Here is a 25,741-nt window from a genome sequence, read left to right on the forward strand (position 1 = left end):
ATGGTGCATGTCCATGAAGGGGAAATCAGCATCCTTGACCGCCCTGTCTGCTGGCTGCTTACCGATCTGCTCCCCCCAAAGCCCCGAGCTCCCCAGGAAGGGCTCCTGTGTGGCCATGGCTGCATCCCACAGCCTTCGCGGGCCGGCCAGGGGCACAGACGTGCTGCAGGCCTTGGCCCCGAGAGCCATGGCAGGTGGCCCGCTGCTGGTGGCGGCTCCAGGCTTACGGAGGGAATGGATGAGGGGCCACTCTGGTCTATCCAGGTGCTGGTGGTCCGAGGCCAGATGCTAGAAGGGCTCTGTCTCGCTGCAAGTCCCCCCCGGGCCCCCCACGGTCACTCTGACAGCCTGTGGGGGGTTCGGCTGCCCTGCTGTGGGCAACAGATGCCATTTAGAGAATGTTCGCCCGGGGAGACCTGATGTCTGCACCAAGGTAACAGGTGTCTGTCTCGGGATCATTCAGCAAGCCTTTCTCTAGCCTCTGGGGCACTGGGGACACAGGGAGGAAGGAGCAGTCCTAACGTTCAAGACTCCCTCAGTCTAGCTGGAGAGACAGGGTCTAAGTAAAGAGACAGGCAGGGACACGCTTGCGGCTGCGTGTGCAGCGCGTTGCACAAGCCCAGGATGCGCCTCGGCTTAGGCTAAGCGGCCGAGGTTTGTAGGGTCATTCTGACAAATTTCCAGCAGGTGGCAGCCAAGTGACTTGAGGAAGGAGGGCCCTTCTCTCGGCCATGAAGCACAGGTGAGGCACAGGGGCGGACAGGAGGCGAAAATAATTGATCAGCTGGTGTGTGTGGTGGGGGTAAGGGGAGGAGAGAGAACCAGGGAGGCGGCGAGACCCGAACTGGATGCTGCAGGTGCTTGCCCGGTGCACGGGGTGGTCAGAGGTCTGTCCTGAGCCAGGGAGAGAAGTGCTTGCCGTGGCTGTCAGGCGCCCGGGGAGCCTGTTTGTGGTACTTAGGGACCCAGTCCTACTGGTAGCTCGAGAGGCTTGGGAACCCCGAAATCAAACACAGAGCAAGGAGGCTGTGTTTGGAAGCTCAGGACTTGGAGGGCCGGCTCAGAGGGTCTCGCGGGGGCAGGATTTGTAAATCCTTCAGCATTTCGTAATGCAAACCAGGCTTGTTCTTGTAGAAAAGATCTCCGATACCACCGATGGAGAATTCCTCGGAATTCTACAGAATTCCGGGCTCCAGGGGTCTGCCGAGGGTGCTAGAGGGGTTCGGAGATGTCGTTGAGAGGCTTGGCACCAAGCATGCAGCTAGCGCAGCACAGTGCTTAGTAGGTGTTTGTTGAATGAATGTAATAGAGACACCGGCTTAGACCTTGGCCAAGTCTATCATTGAAGTATAGGAAGAAGAACCTTTCTTCTTCATTTTTTAAGGTATAGAGTAAGAGAGCCTGGCCCTAAAGACTTAGGGGAAGAACATTTGCCACCAAAAAACTTACTGCCTGAAGTTGAAGAAAGTTCTGGAAAACATCTGCATCTTGTTCTAAAGGAGACAAAAGCATGCACTGCTGTTATTTCATGGTCAAATGCAGGCAGCTGGCGTGAGGGAGAGCACGGTCAAAGATGGGGCGGCCCAAAGGCGCCTTGAGTCTCAGGTTGGGGCTGCAGATGGAGGCACACGGGAGGTAAGGCAGGGCAGCAGGGGTGGGCCCCAGGAGGGCTGGGACTCCGAGAAGAAAAGGGAGCTGCCTCCTTGGAGAATGGGGGAAAGGTGGAGGGGAAACGGGAAGAAGACAGAGCTGGTGGGCCAGGCCTGTGGGGTCCCCAGCCCCTCCACAGACAGGAGCTGGGGGAGAGCTGTGATTCTCCCCCGGGCACGGGGCAGGTGGAGGTGTGGACAAAAGGGTGAGATGATGGGCACACGAAATGGCGGGACAGGGTGGTGGTCAGCACAGGGTGTCTGGACCCAGACAGCCTGGGTTCAAATCCCAGCGGCACCACGGACGAGGCGTGCATCCTGGGCCAGCTCCCCGGCCCCTGGGAGCTGCCCCTGGGAGCTGCCGTCTCTCACCTGCCGGGGAGGAGCCTGCCTCCTCACAGGACGAATGAGCTGCATCTCTGAATGCTCACAGGTTAACTGCACTCACTGAGATGGATGACCTCACGCTGGTGGGAGAAGGAGGGTAGAAGGCTGTGGAAAGGTCAGCTTTGATGTCAAAGGCGGCACACTCAGAACGGAAAGTTTGAAATGAGGAGCTCAGAAATGGCACTGCTGGGGATTTACCCCAAAGATACAGATGCAGTTAAACGACGGGACACCTGCACCCCGATGTTTCTAGTAGCAATGTCCACAATAGCCAAACTGTGGAAGGAGCCTCGGTGTCCATCGAAAGATGAATGGATACAGAAGATGTGGTCTATGTATACAATGGAATATTCCTCAGCCATTAGAAACGACAAATACCCACCATTTGCTTCGACGTGGATGGAACTGGAGGGTATTATGCTGAGTGAAATAAGTCAATCGGAGAAGGACAAACATTATATGGTCTCATTCATTTGGGGAATGTAGAAAATAGTGAAAGGGAATAAAGGGGAAAGGAGAAAAATGAGTGGGAAATATCAGAAAGGGAGACAGAACATGAGAGACTCCTAACTCTGGGAAACGAACGAGGGGTAGTGGAAGGGGAGGTGGGCGGGGGGTGGGGGTGACTGGGTGATGGGCACCGAGGGGGGCACTTGACAGGATGAGCACTGGGTGATATGCTATATGTTGGCAAATCAAACTCCAATAAAAAATAATAATTTTTTTTTTTAAAAAAGAAGAAATGGTAAGAGCCGAGTACACAGGCTTGGTGGACGCAGAGAAAGTTACCATCGAGGGGGCCCAGCCCGGGGCAGGGAGGGCCTCTGGGGACCACCAGGGTGTCATTGAGCGGGGCTGGGGAAAGGCCAGAGTGAGGGACCTGGGGTGGCGCGGGGAAGGGGGCCAGAGATCAACCCAGAGGCCAACATTCTGGAGCAGGAAGCGCTGAGGACTCCTAACAACTGGCAAGCTGAGTGGCATTTCAGGGGCCCAGCCCCTTCATTTCACTTCAATGAAACCGAAATACAGAGAAATAGCTCCTCCTACAGAGAGCTGGGAATAGGATCCTGAGGCACTGAAGTCCATGTGTGAGAACAGGACTTTGCAGCTGCCCGGGAAGGTGAGACGGAGAAAGCACAGGACAGTGATTAATTTCCCTACGGAGACGGACACCACAGCTGAGCTGACAGCTGTGCCCAGAGCTGGGCTGCCCACCCTCCGGGGGGAGCCCTGGGGTGAAACAGCGACACCCCAGAAGTGCCGGGGGACAGGATGTCCCCCTGTGGCCCACCTGCAAAAGGTTTTGCTGACAGGTACAGAGGCCTCAGATGGCTACCAGGGGCCCGAGGCCCTAAAGCAACCCATGCAAAGCAATTTCCCGAGCACCCATACACGCCAGGTCATTGGTATGGGAAGAGAGTTGGGAGTCTGAGTAACTTTCCAGCACAAATTGCATGTGGCAGTCAAATTTCGATCGAGGACAATGTTGTAATAATGAAGACACTGTTAGTGTGTGAGTCCACAATCATTCATCACTCTTTCAACAAATATTTGCTGAGGGCATCCAAGTGCCAGGCACCGTTCTCCACAACAGGCCCATGGGTGAAGACACAAAGATCCTTGTCCTCATCTGGTATACATTCTGGCGAGGACGGCAAGCAAAGGAGACAAATAAGTAAGTGATGCTGGGACGTGGTGAGTGCTGGGGAGAGACGTCAGCATCGGGGCAGGAGGTGGAGCCAGTCAGGTTTGGGGAGGTGAGGTTGGAGGGAGGAGCACCCTAGGCCAGGAAGGGCCCATGCAAAGGTGGGGAAGGAGCCGAGGGCTGCCAGGGGACCAGCCCTGGGCCAGGATGGGCACGGACCACATGGGGCCTGGCTTTGACTGTGAGCAAAATAGGGGGGTGACAGGCTCCCACTTGGGGTTGTCTGGCTATGGGGTTGAGAAAAGATTGTGAGGAGGAGGACCTATGTGTGTGGGCACATGTGGGGCAGTGGGGTCTCTGTGTGTGTACAAATGCACGTGTTGGGTGGGCACACCTGCAGGTGAGCTTGCACATGTATGTGCCAGAGCGCGCCTGTGCATGCACATATATGCATATGAGCATGTGTGTGCACACATGTGCAAGTGTGTGTGAGTGTGCACATGCATGCACGAGTGTGCTGTGGGGGAGGCCAGTGAGGAGAGGACTATAATAATCTGGGGAAGACACACAGCTGGGTCCTGGCCGGGGAGTGCAGGAAACCAGGAGCCCATAAGAGGGCTGGGGGCTGAGCGGCCAGGCAGGGTGAGGAGTCACCTTCAGTTCCTGGCATCTCTGGAGGAGCAGCTAACCGGACTTCTGATTTTTTTCTGGCATGAGGGGCAACAAAGGGCCCCAGCTACGGGGACACCTGGGGGTGGCAGCCCAACCTGAGCTCCGCTTGTCAGGCTGCATGCCCGGTGTGTTCACCTAGAGGCCAGGGCTGTTGGTCGGGACCTGCTGAGCAAGAGGCACACAAGGCATCTAAGTTACAGCACAGACTGCCCGGCTGTGCGCTGTGTCCCCGCTGCCCGCAGGGACTCAGTTCCTGGGTATCAATCCTGCTGAGGATGCCACTAGCCTGGACGAGGCTGAGTTGGTTCTCAATGATCTTTCAGGAACGGCATTATTAACAACACCGTGTATAAGATGGCACCGAGGCTCGGAGAAGTACAGCAACTTGTCTGAGATCGCACAGCCAGGAGGCGGAACAGGGACGCACCCCCAACGTGTCCAACTCAAGAGCTGGGCTCCCACATGTGCTTTGTGTCTTTAGGGACTTGGAAGAGAAAAGTGAAAGCTCTGTCCCAAGTAGGAGAAATCGGGCGGGGCCAGTGTGTGCCCGCGCCACTCCCTCCCACAACACAAGGGCGTCAAAACACGCAGCAAGGCCGTGAATGGACCCGAGTGCTGGGGGACTGGCTGGTGTGTTTAACAGATGGTCCCTTGCGTTTCAACTCGCAACAACTGGAAACCTTTCTGAAATGCACTCGTCCGCATGCTGTCCTGGTGAGCACTGGTTGAGGAAGATGATTTAACCTTGCGATGAATCTCAAGGCCTTCCCCCAGTGCTCCAGATCTCAGACATTGCTCGGAGTGTATCCTGACCCCAGGAGTGACCCCGCAAGTTCCTCTTTTAGCTAAAACGGAATCAGCTTGTTTTCTTTCATTCCTACACAAGGAATAAAACAATTATTTCAGTGATTTCAGTTTCATTTCTCTGAGCTTTGGTTACAGCAAGGGAGCGTTCCATGTCCAAGGATCTGAAAGCGCATGAGTTCTTGAGGTACTGTTTTGGAGAAAATATTCAGTGCAAGGATCACAACAAAAGCAACAATGCAAAAGCTATGGCAGCTGAAACCACACGCTGGGCCTTGATTTTGTGCCAGTCAGTGTTGTTTCATGTTATTTCCAAAGAAGTAACTAATTTTCAGAGATGTTAAGTAAATTGCCTGAAATTCTTAGCTCATGAGTGAGAAAGCCAGGACTCAAACCCAGGTCAGTCTGACCCGAAAGCTCTGTGACAGGTGAAGGCCTATTATCCTTTCTTAGTTAAACGAAACAAGAGAAAAACCTCCTATGAATAGATAAAAAGACAAATACCTCAGTGGAAAACTATCTAAAGAATAGGAAGAGGTAATTCACAAAATTCACACAATTAATTCATGCAGAGGCCGTAAAACAACACAGTAAAGAGGAGGGAGGCTGCTGGCTGGTTCTCCTTTCTCTAAAAATCTACACATGGATGTTTAAAAAAATGTTTGTGCAGGTGGGAGAGGTGGAAAAAAAAAACCAAATGGCAGAGATGAAGAAAGATGATGAAAACCATGTTTCAGACTCCTTAAGATATACATATTTTCTAAGATGGATGGGGGCAACATCAAAACACCTTATTTCTCTAACAAAGGATGCAATTAAAAATTCTGACTTCTATTACATATTCTTATGTAAAAGGACATTTTAAGGGAAAGGAAACCATTTTTTTAGATTTAATTTTTATTTTTTTATGAAGCTCTTTTTTTCCCCCCAGGACCTATTTAAAGACTCATGAAGTTCTACAAAGCTATTGGAAAAATATCTGTCCACAGGTTCTCCTGCCCATTCTCTTGCCTGTTTCCAGAGGCAACCAGTTACGGAAAGCGCCCCCACCTTTCTGAACAACAGCTTATGGTACCACTCAACGATATTCCAGTTTCAACCAGGATCTATTCACTTCTCACCATGGAAGAGGAAAATGTACCTCTCTTCCATTACCTCTGTCATTACAGACACACGTAAGAACCTACCCTACCATTCAGCCAATAAAGTTACATAATTACTTGGGTTAGATGAATATTCGGCTTTTATATTTACTGTGATTAAGCAAATCCTAGGCTCAGTGGAACCTTGTAGGATATTCTGACCTCATTCCTTTGTTGCATACCTCTGGTTCCCTTTAGCTGTTAACCTGTCCTTTCTAAAATTAAAAAATATGTATATATATGTACATATATTTAACCAATCCTCTTGCATTTGCCTACGTCTCCCTTCAACTTGTTCAAAGAAGCCATTTCTTGTCATTTCAGATGTATCCTAAGGTTTCTCCAGCTAATTTATAAGCTAGTACACACACACATGCATGCACGCTCCCTCTCTCATGCTTTCAAAGATTCAATACAAATATTTTTAACATTCTTTTCACCCTCTTTAAATTTGTAAATAATATAGCCTACCAACATTTATAATTTCAAAAGCAAGCAACATGATACCCTAACTATAATACAAAGGAGAAAGCAAGGTTAGTTAAAATAAGATACTACGTATGGAGTCAATATGCAAATATCGGGTTCAGCTACTCAGAAGACATGGTGAAAGATATAATGAGGTGCCGGGGCCTATTTATAACGAACACGTAAACCTCATATATTTGGTAGCTGGGTTCCTGGAAAATTTAGTATATATTAAAAACATGCAAAAATTATGTGTGTTTATATTTAAAGTGGGAGTCCGATTCCAGGCTCAGATCATTGTAAACAGAGTTCCAGCTACGTGAATGCCCACTGGACGTCAGGAGGTTGTGCAGGATGCCAGACACTCCTTTGTTCTCCATAGGTTGTTACACCTAGCAAATCTGCTTCCCCGTCCACAGCCCCGGCCTCCGCACCCGGACAGCCAAATCGCCCTGCACGTTCCCAAGGTGTCCTATAGGGGGCGCCACGTACCCATTCAGTACGGGCAGCTGGTTCAACTCTCTTTTTTTACAAAGAGAAGGGGTAAAGAGGTTAAGATATCTACCCAAAGCCATATAGGGAAGCGACAGCAGTCAGGACTAGATAAGGAGAAGGGGTAGACAGGAAAGGAGAAAGGAGAGGATTCAAATATTCATATATATTCATTGCTAGACACGGTGCCAGGTGCCTTTTGTCAGGCTCACACGTATCTCATCTAATCCTCCTAGCCTCAGGGGTTAGTTCCAGCCCCAATTTTCAGACATGGACACCACATTTCAGGAGGTTAGGTCCTTGCTCAGGGCCCCATTTTTGGTAACAACAGAATTTGATTCTCTCCAGTCTTTTTTCTATTGGTTCAAGCTGCTTTCCCTCCAGGTCTTGGGGCCCATACCTTGGGGTCCCCTCACTTTGCTACTTAAATCTTTAGGAAATAGTACCTAGGGTGTAGGCTGTCTGAGAAGCAATGAGCAAAAAGAAAGATGGTTCAACCCCAGCTTCTCGGCCCTTGTGGTTGAGCCGGTGTGTGGCCGGTGCCCTGGGGTTCCTGAGCACAGGAAGCCAACTCTTGATGAAGTCATATGCTCCCGGGAGAGCCCAGCCTGACCTGCCAGGGGTCAGGCCAGGACACCCAACGTGACTGCAGGGACTTCTCCCGCCCCGGAAGGCCCAGGCCTCCGCCGTCCGCCCCACACTCCGCACAGTGGCAGGCAGCCAAGGGGCTGGAGCTCACACGGCAAAGGCAGGAAAGGCCAGGCAGTAAACGAGGACTTGGTCACCAAACCTTGAGGTGTCAGGTGTGGGGAATGCTCCAGAACAGTCACTGCAGCTTCACGACATGTCTGCCTCTGCTTAATTAAGCTCCAAATCATCCCTCTAAGAAGACAGTGTTATTTCCACCTTACAGAAGAGGAAACCAAGCCCGCAAGTGACCGGCACCTAGTTACACAGCTGGCAAGGGGCAGGGCCCGGTGCTCCCACCCAGGCCAGACCAGCCGCAATCCCCTCCCTCTCCTGCACCTTGCAAAACCCTTCCTGATTTATGCATTGCAAACCAATGCGTATTTGGCACCTTACCATCCAGCTGTGGAGGGCAGGTGGGCATCGTGCCCCTCCACCCCATCAGTTACGACCGACAACTGGATCAGGTACTGGAAGAGGTGGTCCCATCTGGCAGTCCTCAGGCACCTTTCTCTTTCAGCTTTCTGGCCACAAAACCATGACTAAGCCCTTTAAACGAGGAACCCATTGCATCAGACTTCATATTCAGGAAAAGAAAATACACACAGCCCATATTTGTCACCCTGATCTAAATGCACCCCACAGGGCCCAGCAGAGCTTGATGAACCCATTTGTTGATGACAGTGCACAGGCCTCTGCCCCACAGTCCACTGTGTGCAAGCAATCTCTGAGGAGGTTTCACAGAAAAGGGTTCACCTCGGGCTCTGGTCAAATGACTTTTTGCAAAATAAGTCAAAGGAGGGCCAGCCCCAGTCTCTAATGCATCCACATCTCTGCTCTGCCACTTACTTGCCTGACTCTGGACAAGATCTAATCTCTGTTCCTCGGTTTCCCCATTAGCAAAAGGAGGATACTGACAGTCCCCACCTCACAGAGTGGCTGTAGGCAGTAATAAAGACATCGATCTAAGAGCTTAGAACAGTGCCTGGCACACAGTGTGCCCTCGCGCTGCCCTACCACTGAAATTAACATTGACTGTCACATCTGAGCAAGAGTGGTTGATGGCCCTAGAGGACACAAACCCTAGCAAGGGAGATAAAGGGGTTGGTAAGGGGAGGGGAAGGGGTCCATGAGCACTACGTCCAAACCTCAAAAGTAGAAACTAGCTATGCCCGCGGACCTTTGTTCTGTGTTGCTACAAAGGGCTGACCTAGGTCAATGAGGAAACGGTGCCAAGTGGCAGATCTGGATTGGAATAAAGAAGGATTTTTGGACAGGCAGACATATCCACAAACAGGGAGCAGGACGCCTGGTGCGTGGGTTCCTGGGGGCTAGGGACCTGCCTGCCTGTCACGGACAGTACACATGGGGTTTTCCTGCACAGGAAAATGGCCAGGGGAAATGGTCTCTGATGGCCCTTCCCACTGGACCATTCTATCACTCTGATAACAAGCAAGTGCTGATAGCCAGGGTGTGGCCAATCAATCAGCCTGAAGGAAGGAGGAGAAGACTTTGGAATATCTCAATGTACACAACCTTCAGGACTTTCAGTTCATTCTCAGCACACCAGCAGGGGTGGTGGTGGTGGTGGCTATGACCAGCAATGGCTCCATGGAATTCAAAGCGTTTCCCAAGCACCTGCTGGGTGCCTAGCAAAGTAATTTCGAGAAAGAGTAAGATGACAGAGCTGTGCCAACAAGCTATCAATGTTTTCTCAGAGAATTTAAAGACTGCATCAATGACCAAAGCCACTGTTATTTGGGGCACAGGATACAAGTCATCAGCAGGGTCTGGGGGGCAGGAAGACGAGGGGGGTTGTCGGTCCAGGTCACAGGCAGCTTCCCAGCCATCTCTCTGGAAAGGTTTCAGCGTTCTTCCCCACCGAAACTTGTACTGACACAACCCCCTGACCTGGGTGTACTTGGTGCTCCAGGCTGACCCCCACACAGAAGGAGATGCTGGGACACAGGGGAATGGCCAGAAGCCGGGAACGAGAGAGGAAGGGGCTGATCTGCTCATTGAAAACTGATTCGGGAAGTATCCTCCATCATGAAATATTATCAGCTTTGTCAACTCTAAAACTTAAACAAAATATATTTTTAAAAGTAGAAACCATTTTGTCATGGAAAGATTATCAGACTGTATAAAAACTCTGACAGAAATCCAAGAAAAAAATTGAAGATGCTAAGACTAAAGCTCATCAGCTATTTCCCAGGTATTTCCCGTACGGTTGTTACTGCTAATTCATATGTTCCCAGCTCTGAGGACTCAAAAGCAGGTCAGCAGCTGGAGGCATCAAAAGATTAAGGAAAAACAATTTACGGAGATGACACCGGAGACATCCTATGTACTGACTTCAATTCTTTGCACCTCCTGGAAATGTCTGCATATATTTCTGAGAATCCGTGTCTGGAGCGGTTAGGGACTTACTGGGCAGGAAGATAGTCTCCTCTCAGAGAGAAGGTACTCGATCCTCCACAGGCTCCAGCCCGAGTAACTCAGGCCCCCGAGCCCCTGGTCTGCCCAGAACGGGCCTCATTCCTCTCTCCCTGCCATGAGCCTCCTCTGCCTGGTGGGCTCCTGTCCCAGCAGGGCGCTGTCCCCCACCCCCTGGTTGGCCGGCTGTCTGCAGCTAACCCCCACTGCTGCTTCCTCCCTGTCATCTCTCCTCCCTGCTAGCTTCTCTCCAGGCTGACTACTACAGCCTTAATTTAGGCCCCGGGCACCCCCCCCTCCTGGCCTACTCACATCCTCTAAAACCACTGGCCTCTAGCACTGCCAAGAGGTGACTTTTCCAGAAGCATCCACAGTCCATCCTTCCTCATAAAGGTTTCTCTCATGCCCTCTGCCTCCTCCCAGCCACAAAAAGAGAACTAACCCCCAGGGTGCACTCTAGCCAGACACTGAGCAGGGCCAGTAGCCCAGGGCAAGACAGGGACAGGTTTCGGCTCACCTGCCAGCTCGAGTTCATGGATATTAGGCGCCCAGAGTGCTGCACAAAGAAGGATTGGGAGGGTCGGAAAGAAGCCACCAGGAGCAGTACCTGGGAACCCGAGGACTGGGAAGAACTGTGCTTGTGCGGCCCGCCTGCCATCCCAGCACGGGGCAGAGCCTTCTGCAGCACTCCGGACCACCTGTCCCTGGCCTGTGCCCCAGCCTTGCACTCCCTGCGGTATTCGCATGAAATCTCCTCAATGGTCCGCTTTCAGGGCTCCTCCCAAAGTGTCATACCTACCTTTCCCAGCACCACCACGCCACCCTAATTTTCTTCCCTTGATACTCAGCAAACGGCTGCACCTACTTCCCTTAGAAAGGGACGGGTTAGGGAGCCATAAGGTCCCTATGGCATCCCTAACACTCTTCCAAGTGGGTCAGAGAGCAGCTGATTTTACCTCTGCCTTAGTGTCCCAATACACAGATTCCCAAATCCCGCCTCACCATGCCCTCCACTCGTCTAGCCGGCTGTTGTACTCACACAACCCTGTCTACTTCAGCATATGGTGGCCCCTGGACTGTCTTCATGTCTGTCTAAGACTGTGAGCCCTGCAGGATAGAAATCAGATCTGTCTGGTTCCCTGGCTCTGAGCCTGGCATAGAGAGGACACTGTTAGGGAAAAGCAGGGAGCCCCCAGCCCCAGCCCCAGCCCCGCTGTGCCATGACTCACTGCGGGGCCCTGGGAAAGCCACTCCCCTCTCTGGGCCTCAGCCTCCCCACCTGGACAGGGATGTACTTGAGCTAGAGGATCCCTGAAGTCTTGTCCAGCTCGGAGACGCTCCGAGAACGCAGGCCAAAAAAGCACTGGATTTGTGCCTCTTGTGATGATGTGGGTAATAATCACTGAGCGAGATACTGCAGGAGTGGCCCAGATCCACCATTGCGAGGAGTGAACTCCCTCACGCGGATACCGAGTGCTAAGGGATGTGTGCTTGTATAGCTAAGGAGAATGGACAATGAGGAGTGATTTTATCTCCCTTTGAGAACATAAGCACACTCTTCTATATTTGTACATACCATCTCCTAATTTAGACAGTGTAGAACTTTTTCTGATCAGCACTCACTTGCCAATAATTTCGCTCTACATCTAAATGAAGAATAGGAGTCATATAAGTTCACAGATTGAATGGATGGCTGATTTACAAAGCCCTTAAAATGTGGCTGCAGGCCGACGCTGGCAACCCCATAATTAGATATGGCATGCTCTGCGATGATGTATTTTTTACTGTTTTTTAATAACTCAGTTCTCCTTCTGGGATGAGGGGAAAAATGGAATTTGTTAAAAATAAATCGAGATTTAGTGGCTTTTCAGCCTTCTGCTGCTTGTTGCTCACAATATTCTATAAATAAAAGAAGCCCTGCCCTATAGTGCACTGTAAACACCCACAGACACTCAGAGCCAAATTCTTCCAATTATGACCCTCTGCCAGTTGCCAAGCTACTGCAAGGACCCACTTGAAAGGCGGCCATCTAGGCCATCTCCTGATTAAGCCGCCCGGCAGCAAGGAGGAAGGCCTGCTGCTTTGGCACCATATCTAGTCTGAAATAATTGTTCCATTTTCTTGAAATTAAGCCCTTTCCTTGTGATCGAATTACAATTCAGAGGTAGATGAAAAACGAACCACCTGTCCGTCCGTCCCTCTGCCCGGGTCATGTGTGCATCGAAGATCTGGGCTGTCACGTGTTGGACTTAAATCAGGCGGCAGAAGTGCCTTCACGACAGTGTCTTTAGCTGCACCGAGCAAATCAAGGTCAAATAAAAGTAGGTCAGCTCTGAACATGACAGGTGAGTCACAGGCAGCCTGCCCTTCTGCTCAGCAGCTTTCCTCGCTAATCAGTTCGGGCCCCTCTTGTTCAATGGAGCAGACTGAGATGGTCCTTTAAGAATCACTATTCCACCCCGGGAGGGACGAGGGACAGGGACGATGCGGTCGGTATCGGGTGTCAGGCTGACTGCAGGGTGGTTCAAATGCCACCGCACAAACGGAGACTGCCCGGCGGCCGTGTGGCCCCAGCCAGCCCTTAAAACACTGCGTGCAGAGGGTCAGGCGATTGGCGTGTGCCACAGTCTCACTGAGAGAGAAATCACTTCCAGTTCCTTAGAAACCGGAATGCTCAAAGCGGCACTGGAGCAAAATGGGCTCCGGCTAGAAACTAATCACCCTCCTTCAGTGTCAGCTCCACTGGGTGAGCACAAGGCCCTGTGCTATACAGTTCCAGCCCCAGAAGCTCGCGCTCTGAATGCCGAGCCAATTAGAGAACAAATGCCACCCCAAAGAGAACGGGTATGTGCTCTGTGGTCAGATTTTCCAAACTCAAAACTGAGGCCTATCCTTAAAGGGGCAGGATGTTCAATGCTGGAAAGCCTGGGACTTGGGGGTGGGGTCACAAAGCATGAAGTCTCATCAGAGAGGGCTCCTCTGGGTAAGCATGGGGGGGCTCAGTCGGTTAAGCGTCTGACTCTTGATTTTGGCTCAGGCTGTGATCTCAGATCTCAGAGCCGTGAGATCGAGCTCCCCACACCGGGCTCCACGCTCAGCAGAGAGTCTGTTGGAGATTCTCTCTCTCCCTCTGCCTTTCTCCTCCTCTAAAATCAATCAATCAATCTTCAAAAAAAATAGTATTAATAAAATAAAATGGCCCTTACTGTGACTCACCCACCACCTGTGGGTTCTCATTTCTTAATGTCTGAAATGGTCTCGTTTCTTTGTGTCTCCTCAAATTAGAACGTGAGCATCAGGAGAGTCTTGTTCTCGAGTATTTCCAGAGCAACCAGAATGGTCACTGGCCCATAGGTGCTCAATATTCACTGAGTAAACGAATCCACACCTAGCCTCTGGAAGAGCAGTCTATGTACCCTCGATGCTCACAGCAATCTGATGAGGTGAAATCATTACTTCTTCTGTAACAATGAGAAAATCGAGGCTCAGAGAGGGTGCATGTTTTTCCCAGGGCTGCACATCTAATGAGTTCATGGAGCTGGAATTCCAAGCCAGGCGTGAAAAGTTCTAATCCTGGCTTTGAAGTGAGCATCTGTTGCTTTTATAATTTAGAAAAAGCAAAGGAGAAAAACTTTAGCGGAAAAACTACGTATCAGAAAGAGCTTTTCATCAAATGATCTAATACATGACAGATTTGGTTCCTATGTCCCCAAACATCAGCCCCCCTTCTATCTGCAGAGGGCATCGGCACCACAACCCCACAGCCAGAGCGGGAGGAAGGGTCCTGGGGCCCCCATTATGGAAGGTTCATTCCTGTCTTTCTGTGGAGCTCTGAAGGCCAGGTTGGGGAGGGGGAGCTGTTGGCAGTGGCACCCATGACTCCTATCACTTATTCCATAATTTGCTGCAAAGTTTCCAAGCAGAGGCCTACGAGCAAGTTAGAAGATTGTATTGTAGAGTGCTTGGCATGTGCTTTCCCCCATACTCGTGCCTTGAAAATTGGAATAAAAACATAAAAAGGAAAGGAAGCATACTTTTAAAGACTGAAATTTCAAAAATCGTATTGAAAAGTAGAGATTTATATTTCCCTGAATTTCGAACACTGCGAACCATGCTGAAGGTAGGCAGATGCACCTTTATAATCTGTATATCACAATAAAGTTCCTGTTAGTCTGATATTTGGGGCCAAAAACTCCTCCCCAGGCTGTCTACTCGATGCAGGCTACGGCTTGAATTGATGTACAAACCAGCAGGTCAGTCTCGTCAAAATGGCCAGCTAATTCTAGTGTGTAGATACACTTCTCAAAAACGGGAAAGAAATGAAAAGGGCAAGTAGTATCAATAAAACAGGCTTTCCCAAATGCTACCAGGATGGCCTAACAACCTGTGAATACAAGCATCCTACAGAAACAGAGAGCCCTTCCTGATTGTGAACGAGGGGTGATAGGACAACAGAAGAGCTAATAACCTTTTGGATCTGAATTTCTTTTTTTTTTTTAAAGATTTTATTTATTTATTCATGAGAGACAGAGAGAGAGAGAGAGAGGCAGAGACACAGGCAGAGGGAGAAGCAGGCCCCATGCAGGGAACCTGACACGGGACTCGATCCCGGGACTCCTGGATCATCATGCCTTGGACCAAAGGCAGGTGCTAAACTGCTGAGCCACCCAGGGATCCCTGGATCTGAATTTCTCAGCTAGAATTCCTGAGTGGGCTTCAGGGCAAATGTCTCATGAATAAGGTTGGTCTTGTGAGAAACTGTCATGTACATTTTTTGGAGAGAGGTTCCATGAATCACCAGAGTCACAAAGTGATCTGTGACCCCGTAAGATAGGGACACCCACAAGCCCTTTCTGCTGCCACTCCTGTTTTCTTGGGACAATCCTGTGACATAAACAAGGACATGTGAAGCCCCCCTGGCTTGCAGAGCAGACAAGATGACATGGACAACCAGGGAAAATTGTCCAAGCTCTTGCCTGAACGGCCCAGCTACTGGGACTGCTCAAGTGAGTGACTGAAATGAAGTCATTTTCTGGAAGGGACTGAGGAATGGCTGAGCTTTAACTTGAGCCCAGGGCCCAGGCACAACCAGAAAAGACCAAGAGAGCAATGGACACAAAGTCTTAGGGAATATGAACTTGGAAACAACAGCATGGGACAGGAGATAGGACAAGGGCCTGGCAGCCAGGCAGGGCTACATTCACTCCTGACCCCATCCGCGTACTAGTCACGTAGCCTTGAGACAGGGATGATGACGATGGTGGTCATGGTGGGATGATGACGACAATGGTGACGACCATGACAATGAGACACAGATATCTACGATAAGCTATTACCTTCTGACGGCACAAAGCCTAGCATATAGCAGGCAAATGCTTACACGCTTGTGAAATAACACGTCTACTTTTCACAGTGACACATGACCCCTCTCTAGATTTTTTTTTTGAAGATTTTATTTATTTATTCATGAGAGTCACACACAGAGAGAAGCAGAGGCACAGGCAGAGGGAGAGGCAGGCTCCTTGCAAGGAGCCTGATGAGAGACTCAATCCCAGGACCCCAGGATCATGACCTGAGCCAAAGGCAGATGCTCAACCACTGAGCTACCCAGGCGCCCCTGACCCCTCTCTAGATTATCTGTGTTTTCTAGATGTGGGGAAATGAAGGTTAAAAAGGTTACATAGCATGCCCAAGGTCCACAGTTAGTGGGGATTCAAATCTGAGTCTGTTAGACTCTAAGCCCATGCTCTTAACGCCTAAGCTCCACTGCACTGCCAAGTCTCAGCTTCCTCATCTGTAAAAAGGTTAATAATACTCACCCTGGCAGGGTGGGAAGGGTGAGACAGAAAGCATGTGAAGTGTTTAGCACAGTACCTGGCACCCAGGAACTCTATAGTGTAGCTATTAATGTAATGGAATGGAATGGCATCTGGACCTTTGGAAGAGAGACGGAGGGTGGGAGGTGGGCATCTGGCTGTACAGATGGTACAGCATTTCACTTCACGGGGCTCGACAAACAGGATTAGGAACTTTGGACCACGGCTTAAGAGCCTGGGATGGCATCATCTCAGGAACAGAGAGGGGACACCTCGGCAAGACGGACAGGCATGTATTCGCTCAGAGATGAAAGGCTCCCCTTTGAAAGTTGGAGAGGATTGGGGACTTCTGGAAGAAGGAATAATTCAAGCTCCAAAAGAAAGTTTTCAAGAGGCGGTACCAAACAGCATGGCTATTCCTGGGCTACGGATGTATGCCCACCGACAAGCCGACTCTCCGCTGCCCCAGGGAGAAGAGTCCCTGTGTGTGTTTGTGGTAAGGGAGACGCCGAACCCCCAAGGTACTGGTAAACCCCATCCGGAACACAGGCAGAGGAGGGGCATTCTAAAAAAAGGAGAGAATTTGTTAGAGCAAGTCTCCTTGGGAGTTAAACAGGAGGAAATGTACCCGCTGCAAGAAAGAACCAAAGACCTAGTGTGGCCTGTAGTGTGCAAGAGCAGAAAAGGGCCCGTGTGCAGGAGGAAGCATGAGCCTCACTGATGCCACCACCCTGACCGCACTCCTACTCTGCAGAGTCACTCCTCCGAGAGCCATCAGCACTGCAGAGAATGTGCATCCCAGAGCTGACATTTGCCTGGGGAAAAAAAACATCACGCAGGATTGCCAGCCTGCCACACCCCCCCCAGCCCCCCGAGAGCCGCTTAGCCCCTGCATTTCTAATAGAGGAAGTGCTCCACCGAGTTATCCCGATAGGAACCAAAGACACGCACCCTGTCATCGGTCCCCTCCCCGCCATGCCCGCGGCCCTACACAGGACTCAGCATCAATTTCCTGGACCATTTTAACTGCTTCTAACTAGTTCTGCTGCCTCCTCCTACAGTCCAGCCCCCACATTGCCACCAGCTGGCTTTCTAAAATAAAAGTGCTGACCACGTCACTCACCTCCTGAAAGATGTCTACTAGATTTGCACTGCCTACGGAATAAACGCCAAAGTCTTAACTTGCATTAATTCATTCATTCTTTTCCTCGCCAATCGAATGTGTGATATTCACCTCCTGGGTGCCAGGCTCTGTTTTAGGTCCTGGAGATAGAGTGGTGAATGAGACAGGTGAGGCAAGCAGCCGTCCTCATGGATTTACATTCTAGTAGGGTAAGCCAAGCAGTAAAGAAGACAAATAAATAGATCGTATGAAGTCAGCTAGTGAGGAGTGCTAGTGGAGACAAAGCAGGGTAAGAGGACCGAGTGATGGGGTAAGGGATAGAGGAGGACAGTGCACTTCTAGTCCTTGAACACAGTGACTAGATGTCTATTCCTCTTTGCGCCCCATCTTATTTGAACAGACACCAGAATGGAATGAAGGTCAGCCGGGCAGGGATGTAGGGGAAGACTGATTCAGGTAGAGAACAGTAAGTGCAAAGGCCCTGAGGCAAGAAAGAGGAACAGCAAGAAAGATACAGTGGCTGGGATGGAGGGAGCAAAGCAAAGAGTGCTAGGAGATGAGACCAGAGAAGCAGGAGGGGCTGGCAGGCCATGGAAAGCAGTTCAGATTCTATTCCAAGGATGCTGGGAAGCCATCGGAGACTTTTGGCAGGGAAATGACACGATCTGATTTACTTTTAAAAGGTCACTCTGCCTGTTTCTGTGGAAGACTGACAGCAGTAGGGACGGAGCAGAAACGGAGACCGGCTGCGAGATGGGGGGACATCTGGACGAGGGTAGGGAGATGTGGTGGCTTTCAAGATACACTCCGAGGGAACAGCTGTCAAGAACTGCAAGCAGACGACGTGAGGCGCCAGGGAAGGAGCAAGACGATGATGCCTACATGTTGGGCCTGCGTAACCAGGGAAATGGTTCTGCCTCATAAGATAGGGAAGAGGGGGGAGGAGCAGGGTTATATGTTTTCCTTTTTTTCTTTTCAAGAGAAAAATATCAAGACTTGTATTTAGTTATCTTAGGTCTAGGATGCCCATTAAATGTCAAAGTGGGGATGCTGAGTGGGTAGTGGGTATGTGGGTTGGGGCTCAGGAGAAAGGTCCAAGGTCATCATTGTACCAATGACCACTGGGTCCTCCACCTCCGGACAGGCACCCAGGCGTCACCTCCTCCAGGCTCTGGCGGCTGCTCTGTGGCTCCTCCTGCCTAGAATGCTCTGTCCTCACTTCTGCAGTGTAGGCTCCTACTCGTCTCTTGAGACTTGCTCAAGAGGCACCTCTTGTTTAAAGGCCCCTCCTGAGTGCCCAGGGGAGAGCCCCTCAGCCCTCCCTTCCCCTGCGGTGCCCTGTCACATGCCCCAATAGCCTTGTGTCACCTCTATTTGCACCTTTCCTCCTCATGAACATCTTGAGGGCAGTGACCAGAAGACTATTCCTCCCTGTACCCCACCTCCTACCATAAGGCCGGGGCACGGCAAACATTTGCTAAATGAACAGAGATGCCCTCTCTGTAAAGAGGCCCAAAAGAAACGACATGCGTGCCAACTGACCCACACGGCAGCCGCTGTCTGCGAGGAGTAAAGGGGGAAATAGGTATTGCCCCTGCAGCGCTAGGGGTAGAATGGTATCCACCTTCGAGGAGTTTCTTAACAATACAAAAGAGCCTCAAGAAATCTAAGAGCTGGGGCACCTGGGTGGCTCAGTGGTTGAGGGTCTGCCTTCAGCTCAGGGCGTGATCCCAGGGTCCTGGGATCAAGTCCCATGTTGGACTCCCTGCGTGGAGCCTGCTTCTCCCTCTGCCTGTGTCTCTGCCTCTCTCTGTGTCTCTCATTAATAAATAAATAAAAATCTTAAAAAAAAAAAAAAGAAATCTAAGAGCTGAGTATCTCAGGATGTCACACGGTGTACTGAACACCATACCTGAGAAACGCGTCTCGGGTCTCCCTGCAGAAACACCCAGCGAGTCCCAAACCGAAGCACTGAGGAGTCCGAGACAGAAGGAAGCAAACCGCCCTCGTCTACGTGGCCTCCTGCACTCCTGAGAGTGAGCCTGGAAGCAGGTCCTACTTTTACAGAAATAGATGGGTATCAGAAGACGTTGGGTGATCCGCCCAAGGTCACAGAGCTGGGCGGTACAGGAGCCGGGAGCCACACTCAGGTCTTCCCGAAAGCAATGCCTGCGTTCCTTCCAGCACACGCCCCAGCCTCCCCCTGTCATACCAGGTCACAGGGCTGGCGGGATCCTTAGGGACCCCCTAAGCCCCAGAGCATGCCAAGGAAATGGAACTCTGGAGAGGGGCTGTGATGTGCCCACGGCCACTGAGGAGTCCCCAGCAGAACTGAGGTTGGAATCCCAGCCCCCGACTCCTGAGCCGGGCTCTGGGGGCGCGGCACCTGCACCCTGTCACCCATGTCTCGCAGTGCAGAGCCAGAGCCAGAGTTTTAACAGTCTAATCTCTCTGCTTACAGGTGCCCTAGAGGTAACAGCGAGGGGGAATGGGAAATCGTGTTTTGTATCAGTGATTCCCGCTGCGTGATTCTGGGACCCCATGGACAGGTGAGACGCTAAGTGAGGAGCGCTGTCCCCACATGGGTAGGGTTACATGACCAGCTGTGGGACGTGAACAGACAGCCGTGTGGCAGCTCTCTCATTCCTTTGGACAAACATTCGCTGCCCACCTACTGTGTGCAAGACACTGAACAAAGCAGCGGAGGCCATGGGGAAAGAGGCCCGGAGGTGAACCGTGACTCCCCGGCTAGTGGAATAATCAGCATATTAACCTCCCTAAGCCTCCGTTTCTTCATCGGTAAAGAAGAGTCCCTGTTTTCACAAAGTTGGTTCTGGCCACTAACTGGGATGACACATGCCCCTGGTATACAGAAGTGACGCAGTAAGCATCAAATGGCTGGTAGTCTTTTCATTGCTGAGAAAGCAAAAGAGCTTACTCATACTGTAGGGGAAAAAAAAAAGGATGGAAAAAGGTAGCTACACCAGAGCTCTTGTAAAAACTTAGCAGAGTGAAGCAGCTAGCATCAATCCTCTGAGGGTTTGCCAAAGCATAGAGAAATTCTGAGGGGCTGAATATCTTCAGGCAGGGCGGGGAGAAAGTGTGGCAGAATGAGAGGAAAAAGGAAAAGAGAGAGGATGAAACTGAATATATCAGTGCGTTGGTAAGGGTCAATGAAATTAAAATAGTCACAAAATAATGTGACTTGATTGCTAATGAATAGAGTTTGCTGTTCATTACCTACAGCCTCATCTTCTCCATCCAGCTCCTGTTCAATCTGCAATACCCTACTGGCTCGAGGACTTCTTCTACTTCACTCCAGGTTCACTAATCTCTGCTCTATTAATTGATTCTTAGCAACGTACACATTACATCGTCTCTGCTTGTTGGGCTTCCCCTACTGAATAGGGAGCTCCTGAGAGGACATATTGTGCATGATTCACCTTGGTGGCCTTCCTCTGACCCCAGGATCCCCAGCCAGCAGCCAATAGTCTGGAGCATCCCCGGAGGAGACCCTTCTCTCTAAAGCAGGAAAATGAGGCAGGACTCATTTATAAGTGTGCATTCTGTGCTGAACATTTGAGGGGCCACCTTTTAGATCTTAATTCATGTATTCCTCAAAATGCCCCCGAGAGAATTATTATCCTGATTTTGTAGAAGGGGATGCTGAGGCTCAGGGAGGTCAGGTCAACAGCCAAAGTTTCATACCACTAGTGAAAGTGATGAGACCAGGTTTTGATCCTGGATCCCCTGTTTTCACTAGACCAGCCCACCTGCATGGGTCTAATGAAGCTGAGGGCATCCTGGAAGGATGAGTGGTCTGGTCATCGAATCTCCCTGCAGGCTCATCAGTGAGGTTAGAGTTAAAGAGCTCTGGCCAACACATCGTAACCTGTTAGCAAAAGCCAGACACCAGGTCAGAGAGGCAGAGAAGAAGCCAGAGAAAACGGAATTCAAAATTTCACCTGCAGTTAGCAGGTGGTAAGTCCACCATCTCCCCCGACCCATCCTGTCTAAGGGGAAGAATACACATTCTGGGTCAGTAGTTCTCAACTGCAATGTGAACAGTTAAATCTCCTGGTGGAGAATTCACAGGTCCTTCCCAATTGCTGGGGAAACCTTCGAGAACACAACTATCAGCATTAGCACTCCTAGGAGAAGGCTGTGGACATAAGTGACCACAGGAAGTCTGGGAATGTCACTTCCTTTTCCTTTCTCTGCCTCCAGCTCAGTAAAGGAAACTTCCATGATGTGCTGTAGGTAAAAAGCTATGTCTCAGCCTCACAGAGGTCTGACTCCACTGCATTTGGAGTCAGAAGACCTGTGTCCACGGCACTGTTCCTTCCTTACCAGCTGTGCAACACTCAATACGTCAGATCTTCTTTGGGCCTAAGTGTCCCGAGATATAAATAGGGGAAGAGGGGAATGCCTGCTTCCCAGAGAGGTTGTAGGGAGGGACGCTATGAGATAATACATGTGGGAAGAATCTGCCCATGTAAAAAGGTGTTCAGATGTAAAGAAGGGGTGAGGGGTGCTGGGGACCTCAGATCCCTCACTACCTCACCTGCTGCCTCCCCTCCCCAAGCCTCCTGGGCCTAAGGCTTGGCACTACCTGCTGCAGCTCATTTGAATGCAGACCCAGCTTCTATACTGAGGGCTCTAGGGAAAAATACAAGCAGCCCTGATAGAGTACTGGAAAAGGAAGCTGTGATTTGGCTGTTAGTCTTCCAAAGGCTACCTGGCACAACTACAATCCTTAACTAAGTTTTATTATTTTTTAAAGATATTTTATTTGCAAGAGAAAGAGAGAGAGAGAGAGAGAGAGAGTGAGCAGTGAGGAGGAGCAGAGGGAGGGAGAGACTCAGACTCCCCACTGAGCAGGGAGCCAGATAGGGGCTCGATTCCAGGACCCTGACACCTGAGCCAAAGACAGATGCTTAACTCATTGAGCCACCCAGACGCCCTTTTAAATAAGTATTTAATAATTAAATTGGCTACAGCAGTTGAGAAACAGTTTTGTCATCACATACGATGATAATCATCACCAAAATCAAAATATAAGTCATTTAATTAAACCTATATACTAAGACAAATGTGTCATTTTGATGTCGTATGTATGACTTTTTAAAGGTTACTTTTCTTATATGTGTTTAGACAAAAAAAAAAGCTAGATTATTAAAGCCGTAATTGGATACTCTTGGGAGGAGCATGAGTTGGTACAGCCTTTTGGGAGGGCAATTAGGCAATATGGATTCAAATTTTAAGTGTAAACTATTTAAGCCAGAAGTCCCGCTTCTTGCTATCTATACCACAGAAAATCTCATGTAAAAGTTCATAAGCGTGCACAATGGTTACAGCAGCAGTGGTTGCAATGGCAAAAGATTGAGACCTGGGTGTCCACCAGTACAGGAATGATTAAATAAACTTGAAATGTATCCATACCATGGAAAACAGCGGTCATATTATTTTTGTACATTTACCTGTACATATCAACTTGAAAAGATGACCATAATTATTGACAGTTGGCCATTGAAAGGAAAGTCACAGGACAGAACAAATAGAGAAATTTCATTTTTACAAAACAAAAGTAAAAATGAGTATATTGGGGATAAGGGCAAAGGAGGGAGGAGGTACACAAGCAAGTTAAAAAGTCCAGGACTGTACCCAACAAAGTCTCAAAAGTGCCTATCTTTGGAGAAGGTTGGAGGTGGGGAAGTCATGAGGACTTTCTTCCTTTAGTGAATGCACTTCAGTGTTGTCTGAATTTGTTACAAGCATATACTCTTTCATAATGCCAAAAGCAAAAACTAGATCTGAAAAGTCACAAAATAATGATTTTTAAAATTTCAGTATTTGCAAGGCATCTCCTAAAGTGACCACCACGGGATATGACACCTCCTCTCCCATCTCCGTATGTGGCCACCGGTCCTGGGCTTGCCCAAGAGATCACAGATGGGGATGATCTCCGGGACTGAGACTCTCAGACCCTCTCCTATTTGCAAAAGAAATCTGCCAAATTACAGCTATTTCAACAAGATGGCTAATAAAAAGGACTAAGTGCCTTGTTCAAATTTACAACATCATAACTTGCTGAATTCAAGTTCACTCGTCTTCAACCTTGCTTAAATAGGGGCAATCAAAATTTATATCCTGCATTATCCAACATTTTATGTTGACTTAGTAAGCCCTGCTGAAGAGTTCTTAACAACTGCTAATGAGGAAATTCCATGGGGAGGAGAGAAGGTGACTCTCCTAAATCCAAAAGAGCCTCAATGAAACACTATCGCCACTTGGATTCTCATAAAAATGTCAACTTATGGGGTGAAATGACCTTCTCATCTATGGGCAAAGTTGCTCATGAACAGAACTCTAAATTGATGCAGTGTCTGAGAGGTGCCAGTTTCGTTTAGCAGAGACTGCCCGCTCAGTTACCTGTGGGCCCTGTAAAGGTGCAACAGCTGGGCAGGAGGGACAGGTCCCCCCAGGACCACCACTCTTCAGCACTGCCATGAGGGAAGATGGACCCAATGCTGCAGGTTCTCATGCAGAGCCAGAAATCCAGATTTCTAGACACCATCTACCACCTTTCAGATGCTAGCCACTAACTGTAGTTTTAGAATACTGTGAGCGCTGAACCAAATACATCTGCAGGCCAGATGTGGCCCGTGAGTCAAGTTTTCAACCTCTGCTTGAAAGTATCTACATTTTCTTAATGGGTAATTTTTGTTCAATTTTATTTTCAGGAGGACGGCAGGAGGCAGGGAAATAATATGGGATGAGAGTCAAGCAGTTGATACTAAGAATATATTCCTAACGTACTTGACAAACAAGGGTAGTGGTCCCTAACAAAACGGGAAGAAACTGTTGAAATTGACTCGCCTCTACCAGGCATAAAACCCTCGAGAGTGAGGATTTCCCATGATCCAGAGCGAATTTCCACAATTTGCTATCAATGAATCGACAAGAACTTACTCCACTACTACGTATTAACCGTTCATCATAAGACATTTAAAATAACAACAGCAAGCACAGAAATGCTCCTCAGTGCCGGATGCTACTCAGGCATTTGGCACCCGGCAGCACCAGTGTGGGTCACACAGGCTCTGGGCAAGATTCCAGGAAAGGCCTAACACATCTCCCTCCGAAACGAAAACCAAAAACAACCCGGAATGTAGACGTATCATAAAATTGTGCTCAGTCGTTTTTTTCCCCAAAGCCCAAACAATAAGATATATTTGTGCTACTAACAGTATCTGCATGTAATCTGCAATCCACTAAGTGCCTTTCTTATATCCTATCTCACTCCTCGGGGCCTTTACTGCACTGTAGACCTTGTATCCTGTCTGAAGTCCTCTCACGGTTGTTGTTAAAGACACGACTCTTAAAGAACCAAATACATCCACATTTTCTTAATGGGTAATTTTTGTTCGATTTTATTTTCAGAAGGATGGCAGGAGGCAGGGAACCACAGTAACAGAGCACAGAGCCGTGGCGGTTTCCACGTGCCAGGGCTAAGTACATTTTCATTTCGCCCTCACAAGAACCTCATGGAGGGGGTGACCATCCTCACCACCCCATTTTACAGGTGAGGGAACCGAGGCCTGCAGAACTTGGGTGGGTGGTCCAAGTCATACCACTAGCAGGCACGGAGCTGACATTCAGAATTGGGTCTGCCCCCAGGGCCTGGGGCCAGCACGCCAGTCCCTTTCCAAGGCGGAGTCTGTGCTTTCAGCCCAAGTCAGTTTGCTGCTGGCAAATTTAGCTAAGGTGTGGCCAACGTCCTCCCGCTGCTCCTCCCCCATGCCCACTTTCCCCACTTGGTCAGAAGCCATTTTTTTTTTAATTTTTATTTTTCCCACTCAAAACCAGGGTGAGTCACTCAGAGATCAGCCAGCCAGCCCCAGAGGGCCCCGGAGGCCCGGTGAGGTGCCCCTGGGGGACTGGCCTCCCTGCTGCCAGCCTAAGCTAAGCTGGGTAGCCCAGCCTGCTGGGGTGTAGATGGGGCTTGCAGGGTACTGCTTTCTGAATGGGGTCTGAGAAGCGGTGCTGATGGTCACAACAGCCCTGTGAAATGGTCACTGAGGTACCAAGGGGGGGTTGGGGGGCAGCAGGGGAGGTGCCTGCAGCTTGGGAGCGGGGGAAATAGTTATGTAGCCAGTAGCTATGAAATGTCTCTTATGCAAGGCCCCACATCAGACCCCCTGAGAGAGGGAGACATGGTCTCTAATGTGCACGGGGATAAATGACATGAATAAAAACACGGAGCAGGAGTACACACACCCCTCTACGCACGTACGCTCGCCGGCCCAGCACACGCATGCACACGTGCACCGCAGAGCAGCTGCTTCTAAGGTAGCGGCTTCTGTCCTCCCTCACCTGCTTCCGTGGGTCCCTCAGCCTGTCTCTGCAAGGTGCTGCCC

The 25,741-nt window shown here is 49.9% G+C and overlaps 1 protein-coding gene and 2 long non-coding RNA genes across 17 annotated transcripts in view; 2 read left to right on the top strand and 1 right to left on the bottom strand.

The window, feature by feature from the left end:
- Positions 1-25,741, bottom strand: part of BMAL1 (basic helix-loop-helix ARNT like 1) — a 102,873-nt gene that overhangs the window by 39,206 nt on the left and 37,926 nt on the right. The window lies entirely within an intron of this gene.
- Positions 2,937-6,393, top strand: LOC144295263 (uncharacterized). The gene is made up of 2 exons (XR_013362596.1): positions 2,937-3,711; positions 4,677-6,393. It is a non-coding gene; the product is annotated as an uncharacterized LOC144295263 (long non-coding RNA).
- On the top strand, positions 12,398-24,714 carry LOC144294637 (uncharacterized). 4 transcript variants are annotated; one of them, XR_013362001.1, is made up of 5 exons: positions 12,398-12,727; positions 18,005-19,373; positions 19,783-19,870; positions 20,568-20,643; positions 23,172-24,714. It is a non-coding gene; the product is annotated as an uncharacterized LOC144294637 (long non-coding RNA). The 4 variants fall into 4 exon arrangements; XR_013362003.1 differs by having other exon boundaries at positions 20,587-20,643; XR_013362000.1 differs by having other exon boundaries at positions 18,005-19,357.

Source organism: Canis aureus, chromosome 23, assembly GCF_053574225.1.
Source record: "Canis aureus isolate CA01 chromosome 23, VMU_Caureus_v.1.0, whole genome shotgun sequence".
Classification (NCBI taxonomy): domain Eukaryota; kingdom Metazoa; phylum Chordata; class Mammalia; order Carnivora; family Canidae; genus Canis; species Canis aureus.